Raw genomic sequence first — 22,296 nt, forward strand, 5'->3', positions numbered from 1 at the left:
ACTTATTTATTTATTTGTAACTGATTTTTCTTAAAAATTTTCACCACTGCCTATTCTTTCTATTCATATAAGCATTATGATTATATGTATATATATGTATATATATACATATATATATAATTTTACCTATCAATTGAACCCAGTTCCCTATAACTCCTTCCCATGCCCCCTGACCCTCCTCCCATCCCACCCCCCAATCCACAGGGAGGGTGATGCCTTCCAGGAGGGATCATCAAAATCTGTCAAGTTATTTAGAGTACAGACTAGGCCCCACCCTTAGCCTAGTCTCTAGGCTAAGGGAGTATCCCCCCATGAGGAATGTGTTCCCAAAGTCCTTTTGTGCACCAGGGATACATCCTGATTTCACAGTCAGAAGATCTTCTCAAACTGAGAAGCTTCTGAAGGCAAAGGACACAGTCAACAAGTCCAAACGGCAACCCACAGACTGGGTAAAGATCTTCACCAGCCCATCTGACAGAGGGCTGATCTCCAAAATATACAAAGAATTCAAGAAACTAGTCACCAAAACACCAAATACCCTATTAAAATTAGGGTATAGAACTGAATAGAGAATTTTCAATAGAGAAATCCAAAATGGCTGGAAGGAAGTGCTCAGCATCCTTAGCCATCAAGGAAATGCAAATCAAAACAACTCTGAGATACCATCCTAATCCTGTCAGAATGGCTAAAACCCAAAACACTAATGACAGCTTATATAGGACAGGATGTGGACAAAGGGGAACACTCCTCCACTACTGATGGGAGAGCAAACTTGTACAGCCATTTTGGAAATCAGTATGGCACTTCCTCATGAAAATGGGAATCAGTCTACCACAGGACCTGGCAATTCCACACTTAGGCATATACCCAAATGATCCACATCCATGCAACAAAGACATGTGTTCAACTATTTTCGTAGCAGCTTTATTTGTAATAGCAAGCATTCTTCTTTTAATGAGAATATATAAACAGTATCCTAGCCTCAATCACATCAGCATATTTGATCCTTTATTTACATGAATAATTTTGACATCACTAATTTATATTATATCATATATAAACATAGCATTATACCTATTATGCAAATTGCCACCCAAAATTCTAAGTTATAATCACATAATTAAATAGGAACTGATTTCTTAATGTTTGCTTCATGTCTTAGAAATAGGTGAGGAAAATATTTCTGTTTGCCTCTAGATAAAAATGCTACTTACAGAAAAATCTGTATGGAAAAGCAGCACCTACGGCTTTGTGTACTGGTTGATAATATTGAATTTAAGAACAATATTATGTAGTTCACAAAATACACTCCTCTGCATAAATATTATAACATGACTAACACTGGGGCAGATTTCCTAATTCATGAGGTGAATGATAACATCATCACAAATGTACTACAACACTCAGGAAGTACTGTATGAAACATCAGGGAAAAAACGGATACATTTCCTGGCATCTAGTAAGTGACCAAAATGACGATTTTGCTTTCTTCTTGCCTCTTCTTACATCCATCCTTCTGTGGAATAATAACTGCTATAAAACAGGGACATTGCAGACATAGTTCTAACCCTCCAGCTCATACCTCTTTCCTTTCTTCTTATGAGGACATGCAAACTCTGGGAGTCAACATTGGCAAATGCTCTTTAGGGACAGTCGTTAAAAATTGCTATATTAGGCCTTGCATAAATAATTGTGTTTATTCAAATGAGTCACATTTTCCCTTTATACACTGTATAAATAACCAAAAATTGATTCTGATGATAAATACTATTGAAAAATTCAGATGACATTTAGGTTTTAGAAAATGATTAACAGTTATTCATTTATCCAGCTTGCTAATGTCTACCTCATTTCCTTTTCAGCACAAGCATATATTTTAAAGGTGCTATGAAAGCAGTCTACTCCTTGTGTATTGGAAGGAGTTTTCAAACATACACAGAGTCTCTGTCCAACCATCAGACTACTGTTATCATAATGCCTAGGATACTCTCAAAAACCTGTCTTTCATATTTCTCATATTTATAACAATAATATGAGTGTGATTTCTCACCATTTCTAAGACATTAAAGATTGACAACCTGGGCCTCTTCATCCATGGAGCTGACCCATCCACTGAAATAACAGCAAGAAAACAAGTATACCCTCCAGGAAACAATATCCATGGCTACTCTGATATTTGTTTTTACTTTGTTTTTCTAACAAGGGATTTATGTCTATAGAGAAAATAAATTTGTGGGCTGTCATTTCTCCTTAAATTCAAAACTATAAATGGCATCCATCTTTAAAACATGCTGTTAGGGCTCTGCTAAAGAAAGAAGCCTCAGCTGGAGAGTTACAGTTTCCAGTGAGATCTGACTATCCTGCAAAAACTTCCCAACTTACAGCTCAGCCTTTGTCCTCTTCCGCCAGCCATTGGCTAGAGGTGAGTCTGGGCCTAATTGGGGCGGCCTCTCCCCTACAACCTCTCCCCTCCCCACCCAAACTCCCTGGGATGGCCTCTGATCCTGCTGCTCCTGTGTCCTGTCCCCATCGAGAGCACCCTTGGAGCTCTGATACACTCCTACCCATACTCACCACGAGCCTGCCCCTCCCACCCTGTGCCCTACCCTGCCCACTGTTCTGCCACTCTGGTTGAGCACTAGGACAGATGGTGGAGCCAACAGTCCACCCTACTTCAGGGACATCTCGGAGCAACAATGAACAAAGGAGACCTGCCTATCCACGTGGAACCACCCGTAATTTCCACCTACTTGGTCTCTGACCCCACCTCCAGTCCTCTGCTGGAGTCCTGGGCCCCTCCCAGAGATCCACCTATCTCCTCAGGTCCACTCTGAGTTCCTGCCCACAAGATCCCTGACACCCAAAGCAGGGCCTCTGCTAAAGAAAGAGGCCTACGCTGGAGAGTGCCAGTTCCCAGTGAGATCCAACTATCCTGCAAAAACTTCCCAAGTTACAGCTCAGCCATTGTCCTCTTCCGCCAGCCATTGGCTAGAGGCATCTTCTACTGGATCCTCATCCTTGACCCCATCCCTGGGTCCCTGTCTGCGGAGAAACCTCCTAGAGAGCTTGGACCACCCAGAGCTACAGATATTCAATCTCTGACCCACATAAGCCCACAGGGGAAGTACCACAGAGAGAGGGGGAGACCCCACCAACACCTACTGGAAGAAGCTATGGAAGACGTCAATACAAGAAAACACCTAACAACAGAAAGACAAGCATGACACCACCAGAATCTAGGGAATCTACACCAACTAGACTGGAACACAACAACAAGGCAGAGGAAGCAGAAGGGAACGATTTAAAACTTACCTTCATAAAAATGATAGAGGCCCTCAAAGAAGGCCCTTAAAGAAATGGAAAAAAAAACAAACAAAAAAGTGGAAGAAATGAACAAACTCATTAAAGAAAGTAAAGAAATCACAGAAAACCAAGAAAAAACAATTAAGCAGGTGAAGGAAACGGTTCAAGACTTGAGAACTGAAATAGAGAAAATAAAGGCAACACAAACCGAAGGAATGCTGGAAATAGAAAAACTGGGCAAAAAATCAGGAATTACAGACACAAGCATAACCAACAGAATTCAAGAGATGGAAGAGAGAATCTCAGGCACAGAAGATAAACTAGAAGAAATAGATTCATCGACCAAAGAAAATCATAAATTCAACAAATCCTTAACACAAAACATCCAGTGAACAGGACACCGTGAAAAGGCCAAACCTAAGAATAATAGGCATAGAGGAAGGTAAGGAAGCCCAGATCAAAGATGCCGAAAACATATTCAACAAAATCATCGAGGAAAACTTTCCAAATGTGAAGAAGGACATGCCTATGACAATACAAGAAGCATACCAAACCCCAAATAGGCTGGACCAAAGAAAAAATACCCCTCGACTTATAATAATCAAAACACCTAGCATACAGAATAAAGAAAGAATATTAAGAGCAGTGAAGGAAAAAGGACAGGTAACATATAAAGTCAGACCTATCAGAATTACATCTGACTTCTCCATGGAAACCATCAAGGCCAGAAGGTTCTGGATAGATGTTCTACAAGTATTAAGAGAACACGGATGCCAGCCTAGGCTACTATACCCAACAAAACTCTCAATCACTATAGATGGAGAAAACAAGATATTTAATGACAAAACCAGATTTTCCCAATACGTATCTACAAATCTGGCCCTACAGAAAGTATTGGATGGGAAACTCCAACCCAGGGAAGGTAACTATGCACACAAAAATGTAGGCAACAGATAATCCAACTACACCAGAAACCAAGGGTAAAGAAGAACTAATATATTCACAGTACCACTGCCAACAACAAACCTAAATCAAACAAGCATCAACAATCAATGGTCCTTACTCACCCTCAATATTAATGGTCTTAACTCACCTATAAAAAGACAAAGGCTAACAGAATGGATACGAAGAAGAATCCATCCTTCTGCTGCATACAAGAAACAAATATAACCTTCAAAGATAGACATTACAACAGAGTAAAGGGTTGGGAAAGATTTTCCAATCAACTGGAACCAAGAAGCAAGCAGGGGTGGCTATCCTAATATCTAACAAGTTAGACTTCAAACCAAAATTAATCAAAAGAGATGAAGACAGTCATTTCATATTCATTGTAGGAGAAATCGATCAACACAAAGTCTCAGTTCTGAACATCTATGCCCCTAATACAAAGTCACCCACATTCTTAAAATAAATGCTACTAAAACTCAAAGCTCATATAAAACCTCACACACTTATAATGTGAGACTTCAATACACCACTCTCAACACTAGATAAGACCACAAATCAGAAACTCAACAAAGAAACAAAAGAATTAACAGAAGTTATGTCTCAACTGGGGTTAACAGACATTTATAGAACATTCCATCCAAACACAAAAGAATATACTTTCTCTGCTCCACATGGAACCTTTTCTAAAATCGACCACATACTAGGTGGCATAACAAATATCAAAAGATAAAAGAGAATAGGAATAGTCCCCTGTACCTTATCAGACCACCATGCTTTAAAATTGGAATTCAACAACAACACAAATAGCAGAAAACCTGCAAACTCATGCCAACTGAACAATGTGCAATTGCACCATACCTGGGTCAAAGAAGAAATAAAGAAAGAAATTAAGGACTTTCTAATATTCAACGAGAATGAGGATACAACATACCCAAACTTATGGGACACCTTGAAAGCAGTGCTACGAGGGAAGTTCATTGCAATAAGTGCCCGTATGAAGAAAACACAGGATAGAAAAATAAGAGAATTAATAGCACAAATGAAAACCTTAATACAGATAAAAGCGAACTCACCCCTTAGGAGTAGACACCAGGAAATAATCAACTTGAGGGCTGAAATCAACAAAATAGAAACCAGGAAAACAATACAAAAAATCAATGCAACGAAGAGTTGGTTTTTTGAGATAATCAACAAGATAGAGAAACCTGTATCCAAATTAACGAAAAAGTAGAGAGAGAACATGCAAATTAACAAAATCAGAAATGAAAAGGGGAACAAAACAACGGACACACAGGAAATCTAAACAATATTCAGGTCATACTTTGAAAATCTGTATTCCACAAAAATTGAAAATTCAAAGGAAATGAACAAATTTCTGGATAACTATCACTTACCAAAATTAAATCAAGAACAGTCAAACAACATAAATAGACCCATAACCTGGAATGAAATAGAAGTAGTCATCGAAAGCCTTCCAACAAAAAAAAGTTCAGGGACAGATGTCTTCAGTGCAGAATTCTACCAGACATTCATGGAAGAACTAATACCACTACTCCTCAAACTGTTCCACACAATAGAAACAGAAGGTTCATTGCCAAACTCTTTTTATGAGGCCACAATAACTTGTTACCCAAGCCTCACAAAGACGCAACTAAGAAAGAAAACTACAGACCAATATCCCTGATGAACATCGATGCAAAAATACTCAATAAAATACTAGCAAACCAAATTCAAGAATACATCAGAGAAATCATCCACCATGACCAAGTAGGATCCATCCCTGGATTATAGGGATGGATTAATATATGAAAATCTATCAACGTGATCCACCATATAAAGAAAGTAAAAAAGAAAAACCACATGATTATCTACCTAGATGCTGAAAAAGCCTTTGACAAAATTCAACACCCTGTCATGATAAAGGCATTGGAGAGGTCAGGGATAACAGGAACTTACCTAAACATAATAAGAACAATATACAGCAAACCAACTGCCAACATCAAACTGAATGGAGAGAAACTTAAGCCAATTCCTGTAAAAGCAGGAACAAGAAAAGGCTGCTCTCTCTCTCCATATCTCTTCAATATCATACTGGAAGTTCTAGCTGAAATTATAAGACAACATAAGGAGATCAAAGGGATCCAAATTGGAAATGAAAAAGTCAAACTGTCTCTATTTGCAGGTGTTATGATAGTTTAAATAAGCAACCCAATAAACTCTACCAGGGTACTCCTACAGGTGATAAACACCTTCAGCAAACTAGCAGGATATAAGATAAACTCAAAAAATATCCATAGCCCTACTTTTTTCAGACAACAAAAAGACAGAGAAAGAAATCAGAGAAACATCACCCTTTACAATAGCCACAAGAAACATAAAGTATCTTTGGGTAATGCTTACCAAACAAGTGAAAGACCTATATAATAAGAATTTTGTGGCTCTAAAGAAAGAAATTAAAGAAGACACCAGAAAATGAAAAGATCTCCCATACTCTTGGATAGGTAGCATAGGTAGGAAAATCATAGTAAAAATGACATTCTTGCCAAAAGCAATCTACAGATTCAATGCAATCCCCATTAAAATCCCACCACAATTCTTCACTGAACTTGAAAGGATAATAATAAACTTTATATGGAAAAACATAAGACCCAGGATAGCCAAAACAACCCTATACAATAAAAGAACTTCAAGAGGCATCACCATTCCTGACTTTAAGCACTACTACAGAGCTATACTTCTGAAAACAGCCTGGTATTACCACAAAAATAGAAAGGTAGATAAATGGAATCTAATTGAAAATCCTGATATTAACCCACACACCTAAGAACACCTGATTTTTGACAAAAAAAAAAGCTAAAATTATACAATTGGGTGAAGACAGCATCTTCAACAAATGGTGCTGGCACAATTGGATGAGGGTGTGTAGAAGACTGCACATAGACACATGTCTGTTGCCATGCACAAAACTCAAGTCCAAATGGGTCAAAGACCTCAACATCAATCCAGCCACATTGAACCTCTTAGAACAGAAAGTAAGAGGTACCCTTGAAAAAATTGGTATAGGAGACTGCTTCCTGAACTTAACTCCAAGGGCACAGACACTGAGAGCAACAATTACTAAATGTGACCTCTTCAAACTTAGAAGCTTCTGTAAGGCAAAGGACACAGTGGACAAGACCAAATGGCAGCCCACAGACTGGGAAAAGATTTTCACCAATCCTATATCCGACAAAGGGCTGATCTCCAAAATATACAAAGAACTCAAGAAACTAGTCAACAGAACACCAAATAACCCTATGAAAAAATGGGGTACGGAACTGAAGAAAGAATTCTCAATACAGGAAATCAAAAAGGCTGAAAGACACTTAACATCCTTAGCTATCAGGGAAATGCAAATCAAAACAACTTTGAGATACCATCTTACTCCTGCCAGAATGGCTAAAATTAGAAACACCAATTATGACTCATGTTGGAGAGGATGTGGAGACAGGAGAACACTCTTCCACTGCTGGTGGGAGTGAAAACTCGTACAGCCATTTCATAGATCGGTATGGTGGTTCCTCAGGAAAATTGGAATTAGTTTACCACAGGACACCACAATTCCCCTCTTAGGCATATACCCAAAGGATCCACACCCATGCAACAAAGACATCTGTTCAACTATGTTCATAGCAGCACTATTTGTAATAGCAAGAACCTGGAAGCAACCTAGATGTCCCTCAATTGAAGAATGGTTAGTGAAGATGTGGTACATCTACACAATGGAATACTACTTTGCAGAAAAAAATTATGGTATCTTGAAATTCACAGGCAAGTGGATGGCACTTGAAGAAACCATCCTGAATGAGGTAACCCAGTCACAAAAAGAGGAACACAGTATGTACTCACTCATATATGGATTTTAGACCTAGATCAAATGATCACCAGCCTATAATACATACCACCAGAGGAACTAGGATACAAGGTGTATTATAAGAGATTCATATAAAGTCCCTCACAGAACCAGGAAGGGACAAGGCCCCCAGAGCTCAGGGGAAGTTGGGGGGATAGTAAATGGAGAGAGAAGTAGGAGAAAACGTGGGAGAGGAAAGGAAACCATGTGTGACCAGGAAGATTGAGCCTGGTTAGAAATAGAAGACAGGAGACAGAGAGTGAGAGAGAGACAGAGAGAGAGAGAACATAAAAGAGGGAGCCAATATTGGTTTGAAGATAAAATTGAACACAAAGAAAGGTTCTAAAGAACTACAAGACTGCTGCCAACTAAGTATTTCAACTTCCATGGAAAGGCTACCATAAATGCCCTTCCTGGAGAGTGAGATCAACAACTAACTTATCCATGGAGCCCTCATCTAATACATGTGGGAAACAGGAGCAAACACCCATACATAAACACTGAGTCAAAGTAGAACCCAGATGCAGATAGAGAGGACAAGACCAGGCAGCAGAAACACATAGAGACAGCTGACCTGAACAAGGAGGAGCTAATGGGCCCCCAGACTGATAGCTGGGAAGCCAGCATGGGACTGACTCAGGCCACCCTGAATATGGGTCTCAGCCAGAAGGACTGAGCAGTCTAAGGGACCTCAGACAGTGGAACCAGGATGTATTCCTGGTGCACAAAAGGACTTTGCGAACATACCCCCCATGGAGGGATAACTGCCTTAACCTAGAGACAGGAGAGAAGCCCTAGTCCCTACTTCACATGACCTGTCAGATCTACATGACCCCACCTGGATGGCATTGCCCTACATATGGAATTTTGTGGGGGGGATGGGAGAGGAGTGTGGTTAGGGTGCATATGAGAGGGCAGAGAGGGTAAGAGGAAAGGAGGGAGAGAGGGAGGGAGGGAGAGGGAACTGGGATCGAAATGTAAAATAATAATTTTAAAAACTGCTCTGACTCAAAAATTTAAGTTCAAGGCAAGTTACTAGGGGAAAAGATTTCTATTTTTGTTTCCACAGAAAATGAAAAGCTGTGGATTCCTTCCAGACTAATGTGGTCTGATCACGCCAGACCGCCTGAAACAGAGTACCAAGTGATCCTACATTCAAAACAGCTGGACAAAGCAGCCTTGCAGACTACAGCCAGGATTTCTGAATCTTCTTCCAATCCCCATGACAGCACCCCTTACCAGCCGGAAGTAGTTTGGTAAGAATGATGCCCAAATTCCCAAATATTGTCTATAAATGTTTGATTTCATTTAAATGGACTTGGTTATAATAAATTAATTAATTAAAAAAAGCACGCTTTTAGGTGCAAGCACTAAGTTTATATATGGTGTCCCTGACACACTCTTATATTCAACTATGCAGGGTGGTGTTCTGTGCCGTAAAACTAAACAAGTTGCCATGGACCTGGAATCTGTGAATGGTGAGTTAAGCACTGTATTTTTAAAGAAGATGTAGGTTGTAAATGATAGGACATTTCACACGCAGAAATATAAAGAAATATGCATTCCCACCTCAGGTGTAAAGAATGTGGAATGCATATTGTGTACACGAGAGTACATGTCGCATGAGGAATTTAATGTCCCCTGTCTTTCACGTGCAAAAAGACAGGGAATGACATGAAATCACTTAATAACCATTGGATATTGGTGATATTATTAAATTAATACTTGCTCAGAAGTACTCAAGTCAGGTGCCTGAATACTTAGAAGATCCCTGCCGTTCCTGGGAGGTTTATTTCTCTCCACAGATCTGCATTTTGCTGCTTTGTGGTAGCAGAGCTCCACTTTGTCCTGTCTATATGACTTCTGATGGCTCTAGGGTATTTTTTCTTTTTATACATTGCATTTTATTTATCTCGTTTTTGAGGATGCATGTGAGCACGCACATCACTGTGCAACTTCTCTCCTTCTGTTTTTGGTCTCAGGGATCAAACTCAGACCTTCAGGTTTGGTGTAGAGTGGCTTTACCTAATGGTCCACCTTACCAGGTGTGGAGATTTGAATAGGAATGGCCCCCACAGGCTCACATATTTGAGTACTTAGCCTGCAGTGGTTGGGGCTGTTCTGAAAGAATTAGGAAGTGTGACTCTGATCTCTGATGGAGATGTGTCACTGAGGGCGGGCTTTGAGGTTTCCAAGATGACTACCATTTTGAAGACCTCTCCGTGTCTCCCCCTGTGGTTTGAGATGTAAACTTTCAGCTGTTTACACTACCATGCTCTCTGTCATCGGGATCTCTACTCCCCTGAAACTAAACCCTAAATTCAACACCTTCTTCTATTAGTTGTCTTTACAAAGGTGTTTTGTCACAGCAACCAAAAAGTACCTAATGTATGAGGGCTCATGGTTTCCTTATCTTTGCTTAAAAGATTGGCCATATTGGGTCTATTATCTCTTTGTCATTGGCCATTCTAGTATGTATTGTAAGGTATCATCTCTTGTCCTAAGCAATTTTTCTAAAAGATAACAATCAGCCTGAAGAAAGGTGCTTTCTTTTAGAATCATTTGGGCCACCAACAAATGTTCAACCCTAAAAAATCCTCTCTCTCTCTCTCTCTCTCTCTCTCTCTCTCTCTCCCTGTATGTATGTATGTATGTATGTATGTATGTATGTATGTATGTTTGTGTGTATGTGTGTAACACTGCACAGAATGAGCAGGTTATATTTGGCAGGGTGTGTGTGTGTGTGTGTGTAAAACAACAGTTAGTGAAAAATAAGGCCATGAATTTGAAAGACAGAGAAGGTTTGGGGATGGTTTAGCACTAAGAAAGGGGAAGAGAAATTATGTAATTATAATCTCAAAAATGAAAATGTAAGACCCACGGAGGGCATGGACGCTCATGCCCCTACTCAAGAAAGGTGGTCCTCCAAAATCACTCATGAGAATCGGTCTTGATGCAAAAGCATGAGGTCTTTTATATTCCAGTGCACTGGGGTCCACAGCCATACTCCACGTGGGGTAGAGTGTAAGGAGTAGGGTTTTTTTCCGCCCGCCGCTGAGTCTTGTCCTGCCGCTGCGCCAGCCCCAAATAATACACAGAGACTCTGTATTTGATATTATGCTGTTGGCCAGTTACTTGTTTCTTATAGGCTAGCTCTGTCTTAAGTATTAACCCATTTCTATGTATTTCCACGTGGTCTTACCAGCGAGAGGCGGCTGGCAGTTCTGCTTTCTCCAGACTCTCCATCTTGACTCCTCCTTACTACTTCCTATTTCCTCTTCTCCTCCCTCCCTCCTATCTTCCTTTCCTATTGGCCAACAGTGCTTTATTCATTAACCAGTATGAGAAACATATATACATAATGGCATCTCCCATCAGTAGAGGACTGGGAACCCTGGGTACAGGGTTTTATAGGGTTACAACAAAGCCCGTGCATAACAAACCAATCATCTCATAGCATCCAGTGCAGACCAACCAATTTGAACTATCCAAGCCCACGCTTACCCAGGAAGTCTGCTTTCACTAGGGCTTCTAGGTATTATGACAAGGCTCATTTCCTGTTCATTCACTCACCACCCTGTCATAACAGTCAAGAATGTGACCTTTTGCCTACTCACTGCTAGGGGACTGAGTCTAGGGAGAGGTAGGCTAAATTTTTCCATCCTTACAAAAGAAATATTTAAATGTTTATATAATTGGAATAACAGTAAGTCTATTTTAAAAGAGAAAGCATGCATGAATTACATAAATATGTACTTTCCTTAACCTACAGAAAATTCAATTTCCTATACTCTCAGGTGATACTGTTTTGTTGATAATGGTATACATTCTTGTGCATCACATAATAATGCACCAAAGCCTTTCACATCATTCTTTATGTAAATGCATATATAGAACTAGCTGTATTAAAATTACCCTGGAGTCCCACTAAAAACTTTCCAAATCAGCATTTCAGAATACATGGTAAAAGAATCTTTCATTAACTAAATACCCAAGTGATCTTATGCACATGGCTTTTAGAGAAAAGCTCTATCGGTTTTTTGCTTATCCTTAAAAGGTATAATTGCTACTTTCATTAAAAAGTCCAGGACAACTGATGAGTAGGTTATTCAGTAGCTCCTATGCTTGTGATATATTTCAAAGATTTATGAAACATTTCTTCTCCTCAAGTCCCTACATTAGTTTGCTGGTTTTTTATAATAAACCAATAAATAAGAAGAAAATCTTTGGTACAGGGAGAAATGCTCAGAAATATTGCTTGGCATTTTTTAGAGTTTCATTTTGACAAGCAATTTAAAAAAAAAAAAAAAACACTTAGTTCTCAAAAGTGGTTGACAATTAGTTTATCCACTGTGGCAGTAGATATAAATGATAAGAGTTTCATATACAAAGTATTTCAATATGTAATTCTTCCCAAGCCTTTGGAAAAAAAATGTCCATCACAAGGAATGGTTGATGTACTTTAAACACTTAGCTCTGTGAAGAAGGTGACATTTTTTTTCATTAGTTTAAAATTTATACAGCGAAGTATCTGTCACAATAATAATAAAATCTGACAGTGCAGATCATCTAGGTTTTCATGAGAATAGGTAATATGTTCTTTAGAAGATATGATAATTTGTTCAAACCAGAATTTAAAGAAAAAAAAATTGTAGATCAGCATGGAGCTGAAAAATCTTCATACTCCTTCATGTCAGGACATGTATTTAATGATATTTATGTTGTGACAGCCATTATGATTAATATTTTGCACATAACAATTAATATGTTTTTTTTATTGTGGACTTCTGGCTATTAACATTCCTCAAGGGGCTGGTGTCAATCAGCTTGACTGTATATACAAAACAGGTTGCCTTAGATATAAGTAAATGTGAGCATACGCATTGAGGAACACTGCTGACTTTCCTGTGCTTTGGCGCTTTGGTGGGTATGATGATATGAAGCTCCAAAAGCATGGAAACCTAAGCATACATACTAACTCTAACCAAAAAGAATCAATTCCTCCTCAAAAAAGAAATGATAATAATAATTAATAATAATAATAATAATAATATAACAAAAACATGCATCAATGCATCGCAGCCATCATCATCTTTGTATGATACACTAGTGTTCCCAGCTTCTACAATACTGTCTCCCACAAGCCTACATTCCTCAACGGAATGGCCAGATTTTATTCCACTGACTTTTGTGATGTCAGTTTTCGAGGTTAGAGTTTCCCAGTGCTCAATAAATAAAGAAAAATAGAACTGAAAGGGAACGTGACTACATACAATTAAAGCAAAAAATACCCTGTAAGTGGATTATGAAGGTGTTACTAAAACTTTAAATATGAATTCCTGAGGTAGAAAAACTACTCTAGAATTCATTTGCATCTCAGCTATTCCAATCAAGTTACACCAATTAGAAGTAAAAGGAAAATTAATGTGATCTCTTTGGGAATTCATTAATATTAAGAGGTCATAAATTCATCTTGAATGCCTCTTACTCCCAACATGCCATATATGTCTCCAGGTTGTGGAAGCCTAGCTCTCTAAAACTTCATTTTCTATACATGACTGCTGTGTTAATGAGACATAAAATGCCTACTTTAATGTCTTTACCTAAAGAAAGCTTTAGAATTGTCATCGTTCCTATTCCCTAAGCTACATTTTGTTGTCAAGTTCTATTTTACATGAGTACTACAGAAACTTACAGTCTCACCCTTAGGGGAGAAAACGTATCCTCTCTGCAGTTCAGAAAGGATTAATCATTGAGAGCATACTGTGAGACTATAGCATTTCCTAACAACACTAAACTACTGTTACATAAACAGTGTCAAGAACTTCTAGGAAAAGAGAGAATCTCCACTATGAAAAGTCACATTAGAAATGAAAGCATCCTCCATAGAAAAAGTCCCTAAGGAAATTTTACTTCAGAGTGCAGAACCAATCATCTTTTACAATCTCTAAATATCTAGAGAAATCTGGAATGCTTATTCTCAATTGTTTTATATCAGTTTGCCTTCTGTATCCCAGTTCCCAATTTTATCATCTTTATGGGATCATAACTATATGATTCTATTAACATGCAGCCTTTAAAATGAGGTGAAGCATATTCCCCGAAGTCTTGACAGTGTCTGCTTATAAGACATTTATGACATCACATCCTCCCACCACTAAAGAACTCACAAGTGACTTCATAATTTAGCATTTGAACAATACTATACTAAATAAACAGGAAAACAAAGCGAAACATTGCAGGTTCTTGAAAGCATACGTGCATGAGAAGGTATGTATAGCCTTGAAGGTCTATTCAGAAAGAGAGCACATTACTAGAACTGTCAATTAAGCAAAGAAAAAAATATAAGGACCACCATGAGGGGCAAGCACTTCACAACCCCTTTGCTTATGCACATTCAAGTCACATGAACAAACAATTATAAGCATTCACAGACCATTTCACTCGCCATTAATTTATCTGTTTTACAAATACATAGCACAAACCTTCCACTGACCATGAAGATAACGACGGGCAGATCAGATCTTCATTTCTTAATACCTACCACTACATTGGATATTGCTGAGAGATATCTGCTGAGCCAGAGAAAATGATCTGTAGAGATTTATTCCATCAGCTAAAGTTACCACACTGTTGTGCATAATAAAGGTTTACTCATAATTCATGAACGGACACAACACACCCTGTTCCAATACTCAAGCGAAGAGGGCCACAAGTAAAATCCCAATTGGTAACTGAATGGACAGAACAGCAAGATATTGGGATTTATTCCTGGTGACTCCATATCAGGTGTGCTTCAACTTCATGGACAGATTTCTCCATCCAATGGGGAAAAATTTTGTTCTGCATGAGTGGCATTCCCTATGAGTCATAGTAGCAACTCCATATAGTATGGCTGGCACTTCCTTTGGAAGAAAACAGCCAGTTCATTTCATGCTTTGTTCAGTGTTGTTGACCAATTTTCATTATTCTAGGTCACTTTATTGTGTAGTCTTAAAAAATTACCTGGCTCTTCTCTGAAATTATGAGCTCCCTGAGAAAATTTACCATTTTTTATTCTTTTCAGCACAGAGCCTGACGTATTGTAGGTACTCAATAAATTTAATAAGGAAATGAACGGCTCTTGGGATGCCTGGAAACATTTAATCAAAAGTCTACAGGAGATTTATACCACACTCCATTCTGATTATTTCTTACAGTAAAACCAAACTTTGGGTCTTTATAGCAATAATTTATTCACTTTACATTAGTCATTTCCATAGACAGTTAGACCATTATTTTTAACACCTCAGTTTGTTTCCCTCTTAATCGATGTCATGGTTACAAATACTTTTCAAAATGAGGTATTTTAGAAGCCAATATTTAGAAGCAGGGAGTTTAAAGTGAAAATTCATTTTCAGGGATTTAATTTAAATAATGAAAGCTGAAGACTAGGAGGTTTACAAAGACAATTATAATTCTCCCTCTGAGATATACAAATCAGCATTTTAATATAGTTATAAATCTGATCTATTTTCTGCTTTCTCATTTCACTTGTTACTTGTAACAATGGCTAAACGGATTCATTATTTTTCAAATATTGGTCTCTGATTTCGGAGACAAAATGGTTTCCATCTATGATGTAAAATGCAAAATGTGCTTACAATGTAGTAAACAACCACCTGAAAAAAGATATACATGGACCACACTGTCTTGAACTCATCTCAGATGTGACAAAATCATTAATCACCACATAGAAACTGGCCCTGATTGAAATGACATGCATACCACATACTTTGATGTCGTTAGCCAGAGCCCAAGTCAGATGAACATTTTTAAATGAAAAACAAGCGTTCTATTACGAGGGCTGGAAGAAACCCGAGGTAAAGCTGACTCAGGTGACTGATCAAAAGTCAACCCATATGAAAATTTGTTTGAAATTCACTGGGTCATTGCAAGTCTATGGAGCTGGTTTCTCAGGTCTGAACTAGAGATACTCCGTCTACTTACTCTCCGTCTACTTACTACATGAGACATTACAGGGAAGACATGAACTCAAACCCCATCAAGAAACACATACTGCCTTGTGGTAGAATATTAGTTTAAGGTGTGTGTCTTTTGTTTATGCTGCATTTGTTTAACTCTGTGAAGCTCTGTTACTGTGCTGTCTAAAGCAACTGGTGGTTGTAATAAAGAGCAGAAAGGCCAATAATGAGGCAGGAGCTAGTGTAGGCGGCGCTGGCAAGCAGGGGGTTGTCCGGGGAGGGGATGAATAGAAGGAGATAAGAGAAAGTGGAAAGAGAAAGAGAACAAGGAAAGGAGAAGTCAGGGGCCAGCCAGCCAGCCATGGAATAAGAAGGAAAGTAAAGTGATTCATAAATAAGACCGATAAAAGCCCAGAGGAAAAAGCTAAACAGGTTGCCTTAAGATAAGGAAAGCTGGCTAGAAACAAGCCAAGCTAAGACAGGACACTTATATTTAAGAATAAGCCTCCATGTGTGAGTTATTTTGGAGCTGGGTGGCGGGCCCCCAAAGAGTACAAAAACACCCAAAAGAATAAAAAGAAAAAAAATTCATACTATACCACTGGCTTGTTTTTCTACTTTTATTCATTTTATCTCTTATTTAGATTTTCAAATCTTCACTCTTTTAAATAAATCTCTCTTAACGGTCATGCTTTAGGTCTTGGTTTTTAGATTTCTTCATTTGGGTTTGTGATTTTTCTGTGTTTCTGCCCTCATTCTATTGTGGCCGTCTAATACTCAGCCTATGGAAAATCTGTATGATTTGCTCTCTCTTTCACATCACCTTCTCCATTAATTCTTAACCATAATTTTTTTAGCTTCAATGGTCTTTAGACTCTTTTGGTTATAACAGTATCCTAATTTCCTCTTCTGTATGTTTTCCATCCTCACATTTTTTCTTGTTTGCTTTAATGTTTCTCCTTATCAGTGCTTAGGCTACTTCCCTTCCATCCTATCTTTATTAAATAGTATCTTAGTATAGACCAACAATCCTTCTCTTTTTGTCCTCCAGCAATTATTGTAGTTAAAAGTGGATGACTATTTTAAATATTGCAATATTTAATAGTGGGCATATCCATAATTTGTGTTGCCTCTCCAATTATTATTTGACTCTGAAAAAGGTGATGGTGACTGCTTAGTGCATGGAGCATGTGGACTTAGTATTTAGTAAATTTACTTCACTGTCAGTCTGCTGGAGAAGAATGACACTTCAACCTAATCTTACTTGAGCATTGCAAATATTCCACTTGACAGAAGATAACCTTCAAAATATCTATTAATGAAATATTCCCAAATATACAAGTCCATTTCAGAAACATGAGAAGCATAATAAACTGAGGCATTATGGCAATCCTGAAAAAATATCAATTTCACAGTAATGGATTATAATGTAAGTGAATTAGTTGAAATTCCTGTAAAAGAATTCAGAAGTAGTGATTATCACAGTGCCCCATCCCCATATAAAGAAATATAAGGATTCAACAACTTCTGAAAGACACAGAGTTATTCTTCCTAAAGAAGAAGCCCCTTCTTGGTTATCTAATACCAAGTGATTAGCCCTAAAAACATATATACAAGCAACACTAAATAGCCTTGGAAATTTTTAATTATGTATTTATTTATACTCATATGCATTTATATATGCCATACATACTTACATGTATAAAGTAATAACAATTAAAAAGAAACATAAACATGGCAGGGAACAGAGCATGCATTATGGGATTGAAAGGAGGGAAGAATGATGTAATATTTTAATTAAAAATAAAATATTAAAAAGAATGATCAAGACAAATCAGCCTCAAGATGGACAGATGGAAAAGAGACCCTAAAGCAACCAGATGCTGATCTAACATTTAAAAAAATATACTTCAAAACAAATTTAGTCAGAAAATTTAAACTGAATAAGATAACAGTCAAGCAAGAGAATATAACAGTTTAAATCACACATGCCCCTCATATCGGCACACTCAGCTTCACAAAATAGAAACTACTGTGTGAAAAGTCAGAGATTAATGTCAACACAATGATATAGCATTTGATTTCTACATTCCACTCTTACCAAAATGTATATACAGAACAAAATAGAGAATTGTTTGTGTTAAATGACATTGTAGATAAAATAGACTCAACTGCATCTACAAACCACCCCTTCTAAATAGCAAACATTCTTCTCATGGAACTTTCTAAAAATGCATCACATAACAAGTTACTTAATGCAAACTCAGACAAATGCAGGAATTTAAATAATATTTCTTGTATTTTCTCTGACTGCAATAGAATGAATATAATAACCAATAAGGGAAATAACAGAACATATACAAAATTACATATACTGAGCAATGCACTACTGGATGAGTTTGGGTTAAGAAATCACGAAAAATAAAAATAACAACAAAGCTGTCACCATGGCTGATTTTAAATAATAATAATAATACAGTCACGATAACAAAAATAGCATCAACAGGAACAAAACAGGTGTGTCAATCCATGAAACCAAATAAAGGACCCCCCCAAAAAACCCATAGAGCCACAACCATCTGATTTTTCACAAAGATTCCAAAGGCATACAAATGGTGCTTTCAAAATTAGAGGTTGACATCTACCAAAAGAGAAATAGAACTCTGTCTTTCATTCTGAACAAATATCAATTCCAATGGATCAAAAGCCTTAATGCAAGACCTGAAAATCTGAAACTCTTTGAGGAATAAAATAGAAAAAGCACTTAAAGACACAAATATAGGCAAAGATTTTCTCAAAAGGACTTCAATTACTCAGGAAATGGAAACAAAATGGTTTTGCATCCAGGAAATGCTCTCATTTTATTTAAATGGATCAAGTCCTTACTAATATGAGATAAGTTATGAGTCACAAGAAGTCTTATTTATTTAATAAGTGAATAAATTGAAGATACACATTGGTGTTTCTCCCAGCTCAGATTTTGGATGATGATTTTGGTTTCTATCTTTTAAATGGTGAATAGACCACAGAATAATACTACTTCTGCATCAACATAATTGACCAACTTATTTATTAAAACTTGAACACATATAGTTAGTTTAGATCATTCTCTCATATCTCCTAAAAACAAAACAAAAATCCTGAACAAAATTAATGAGAGCAAAGATATTGACAGGGAAGGGGACCAACTCTCAGACATGCCAAATCCAGGAATGAGGCCCGGTTCATGTAAAGGCTGATTTGAGAACTTACATGATGACACCAAGAATCCACTTTTCTTCCTTCATCTTTCTGTGAAGTGTCCTCTGCCTTCCTAATCCCCTAGTCATAATGAGTGCATCAATTCATCTCAAAACTTTAATAATCCACCACAAAACTAAGTGACTTGAAAGACAATAATTAGTTATTTCTCAGAATTGTGCTTGCTGGCTGATTTTCTCTCCTATATTCACACATAGTGTAGCTTTGTAAACCTTTGTAAAGCTGAGCTGGGAAAGACAATGAGGTCTGACTCCTAGGTCTGATATTTGACATGACTGTTGTCCAAAGCATCACTGATTTTTTCCTTACAATGTATCATCCTCCATTTGTTGCTGAATGACTTCCTCACATCATAGTCCTAAATCAGCATTCCAAAACCTGAAAATAGAAGATGCAAATCTTCAACCTCTGTGATGCAGAGTGTCCTTTCTTTAGTCTTTAGTTGCTCAAAACAGGCAACTGGGGTTTTTTGGGGTTTTTTTTTGTTGTTGTTTTTTTGTTTTTTTTTTGTTTTTTTTTTTTGTTTTGCTCATAATAACAGTTTTGGAGCAAAATGTGAGAAAGATCTTCCATAACTTGGTGAAACAATGAGGTGCATGGTCAAAGATCTTGATTTACTTTTATAATTCCATGATGTTCAACATTTCATCTCAAAAGTTTACATTTCACACACACACACACATTTCACCAATACCATCTAATTAATGGCAATGTGTATTTCGGTAGTCTCCTGCATGATAAAAAATAAAGAGATATTCCTTTTCTAGAAGCTCTGGAAAAGATCTTGTCCATCTGCAGACCCAAGTCAGGTTAGACCTAACCTCCAGCCAGTATTTGAATTAATAGCACAGAATCTAGGGCTGGAGAGATTCATCAACAGTTGAATCACTTGTACATGTGTGAGGACCAGGGTTCAGGGCCTCAGAAACTCATATACATGCTGTGTGTGAGTAATATCCTTACTGTTGTATTCTAGCCAGGAAAGTCAGAAACTGGGTAGTACCCCCAGCAACCTGGCTAATAAGACTAGCTCATCAGCTAGCTCTGGCTTAGATTAGGAGACCTTGACTAAGGACAAAGGTAGAAGATCTATCATAGATGATGCCTGACAAAATCCTTGGCCTTCCATACCCATGATCGTATAAGTCATAAATCAAGACTCTTTCAATTAGACCGGCAAAGCATCTGGTAGGTGGCTTACAGGAAAGCAGGGAAAGCTATGCCATAGACCTCAACAGCCACCTGATATCATCCTTAGCTCTGCAGGATTTAGCATAACTTAGGGAATCTCCTCTCACATTACAAAAGGTTTTTCTCATAGCCACAATGCTGTTGGGTCACGCAGAAGTTGGCAATAAGACTGTTAAGATGATTAAAGATGACTCAAGAGAATCTGACTCTAAACCTCCAACATCCCAACTTCTTACGTGACCTAAATTCTAATGCTTAGATCAGTTTTTCCCAAGATCTTTTATAATCAAATAACTAGCAAAGTAACTTTCACTTAGGAGGTATCATCCAAATGATACATAATGTTATCACTCCCAACTCTATTGTCACTGGAAGATCAGTTAAAAAAAAAAAAAAAAAAAAAAAAAACAACAACACAGGATATGAAGTAGCAAAGTGATAATGTCTATTTACACAGAACCAAGTCTTATGGCAGGAAATCTAGAAAAACACAAAACATGATATTCTCTAGCATCTACCAAGTCTATATAGGAACAGGTCTGAGTCCCACCTCACAAGTTATCTAGTTTGTGTGTGTGTGTGTGTGTGTGTGTGTGTGTGTGTGCGCGCGCGCGCGCACGCGCATGTATGTGTATGTGTGTATATGTGTGTGTGTGTCTGTGTGTGTATGTGTATATACGTGTGTGTGTGAATATTTGTATGCAGGAAATGATGTATAAAGAACAAAACTACAGCAGTAAAAAGATAAAAAATGACCTAGCTTTTACAGCAGAAAACATTTCAAAACGGCACATAATCCACTCAAAAAGTTCTCTAACATTAAGTTTGGAATATATGCAGACTTTTAGACTACTCTACACACTTCAGTTACAGGAATCATATATCTTTATAGAGAATTTAATGAAGAACAATAAAATAAGCTAATCCAGGAAAGGTTGACAGACCACTTAACTGTGCTGAAAAACGTATTTGTTCTCTCATTCTCCAATGTCCAGAGGTTACTTCCTTCTTTTGTCTGACTTTGTGCCCCTCTGGATTTGATTAGTGAGCTTTGAAATCTGCTTTTAAAGTAGCTTAAGGGCTGAGAGGCTTTCCTTTTTGATCACACTTACTTGGGAGATATAGATATGTCTTGGTAGCTTTATCCTCAGGCCCTTTTCTTCCCAGTAGTGTTCACCACTCAAAAATTTGAGAGCAGCTTGCATTAGCACAAGCATGCAAGTCCTCTCATTGCCTCAGAGACACTCAGGCAATTTATGATCATTTGTTGCAAAGAGGCTCTGCCATTTCCCTTAGACTGAAGAAAATAGCATCACCTACTCAATTGAATCTCAAGGACTCAGCTAATGCAGCCTTGATGATCTTCTCTGGATGGAAATATCTACAAAGGCTTAGGGAGCTCAGATCAAGTATTTTCACTGTCAGCCTCCAAAGGTTTCCAACCCCCTGCCTGCTGCAGCTATGGGACTTTGTAGCAGAAATAGGCAATTTAAAGTGTCTTCTAAAGTTACTGTCAATATTGGACTAGAGATTGTCTGGAAAAATAATCTTTTCTTGTTTCTGGGGGTCACAAAGGACCTGTAACCCTCAATGCCAATCTGAGACATAAGCTCAATGTTTGCTTACTCTATACATTTTCCTTAATTTCCACAATAAACTATGCAGAATCACTTTCTCGCTGTAGAGAAGATAGAAGAGGTGCTTGTTCCAATATGTCAGTCTCTTTCCGAGGATGAG

This window comes from Phodopus roborovskii, unplaced genomic scaffold (assembly GCF_943737965.1).
Source record: "Phodopus roborovskii unplaced genomic scaffold, PHOROB, whole genome shotgun sequence".
Classification (NCBI taxonomy): domain Eukaryota; kingdom Metazoa; phylum Chordata; class Mammalia; order Rodentia; family Cricetidae; genus Phodopus; species Phodopus roborovskii.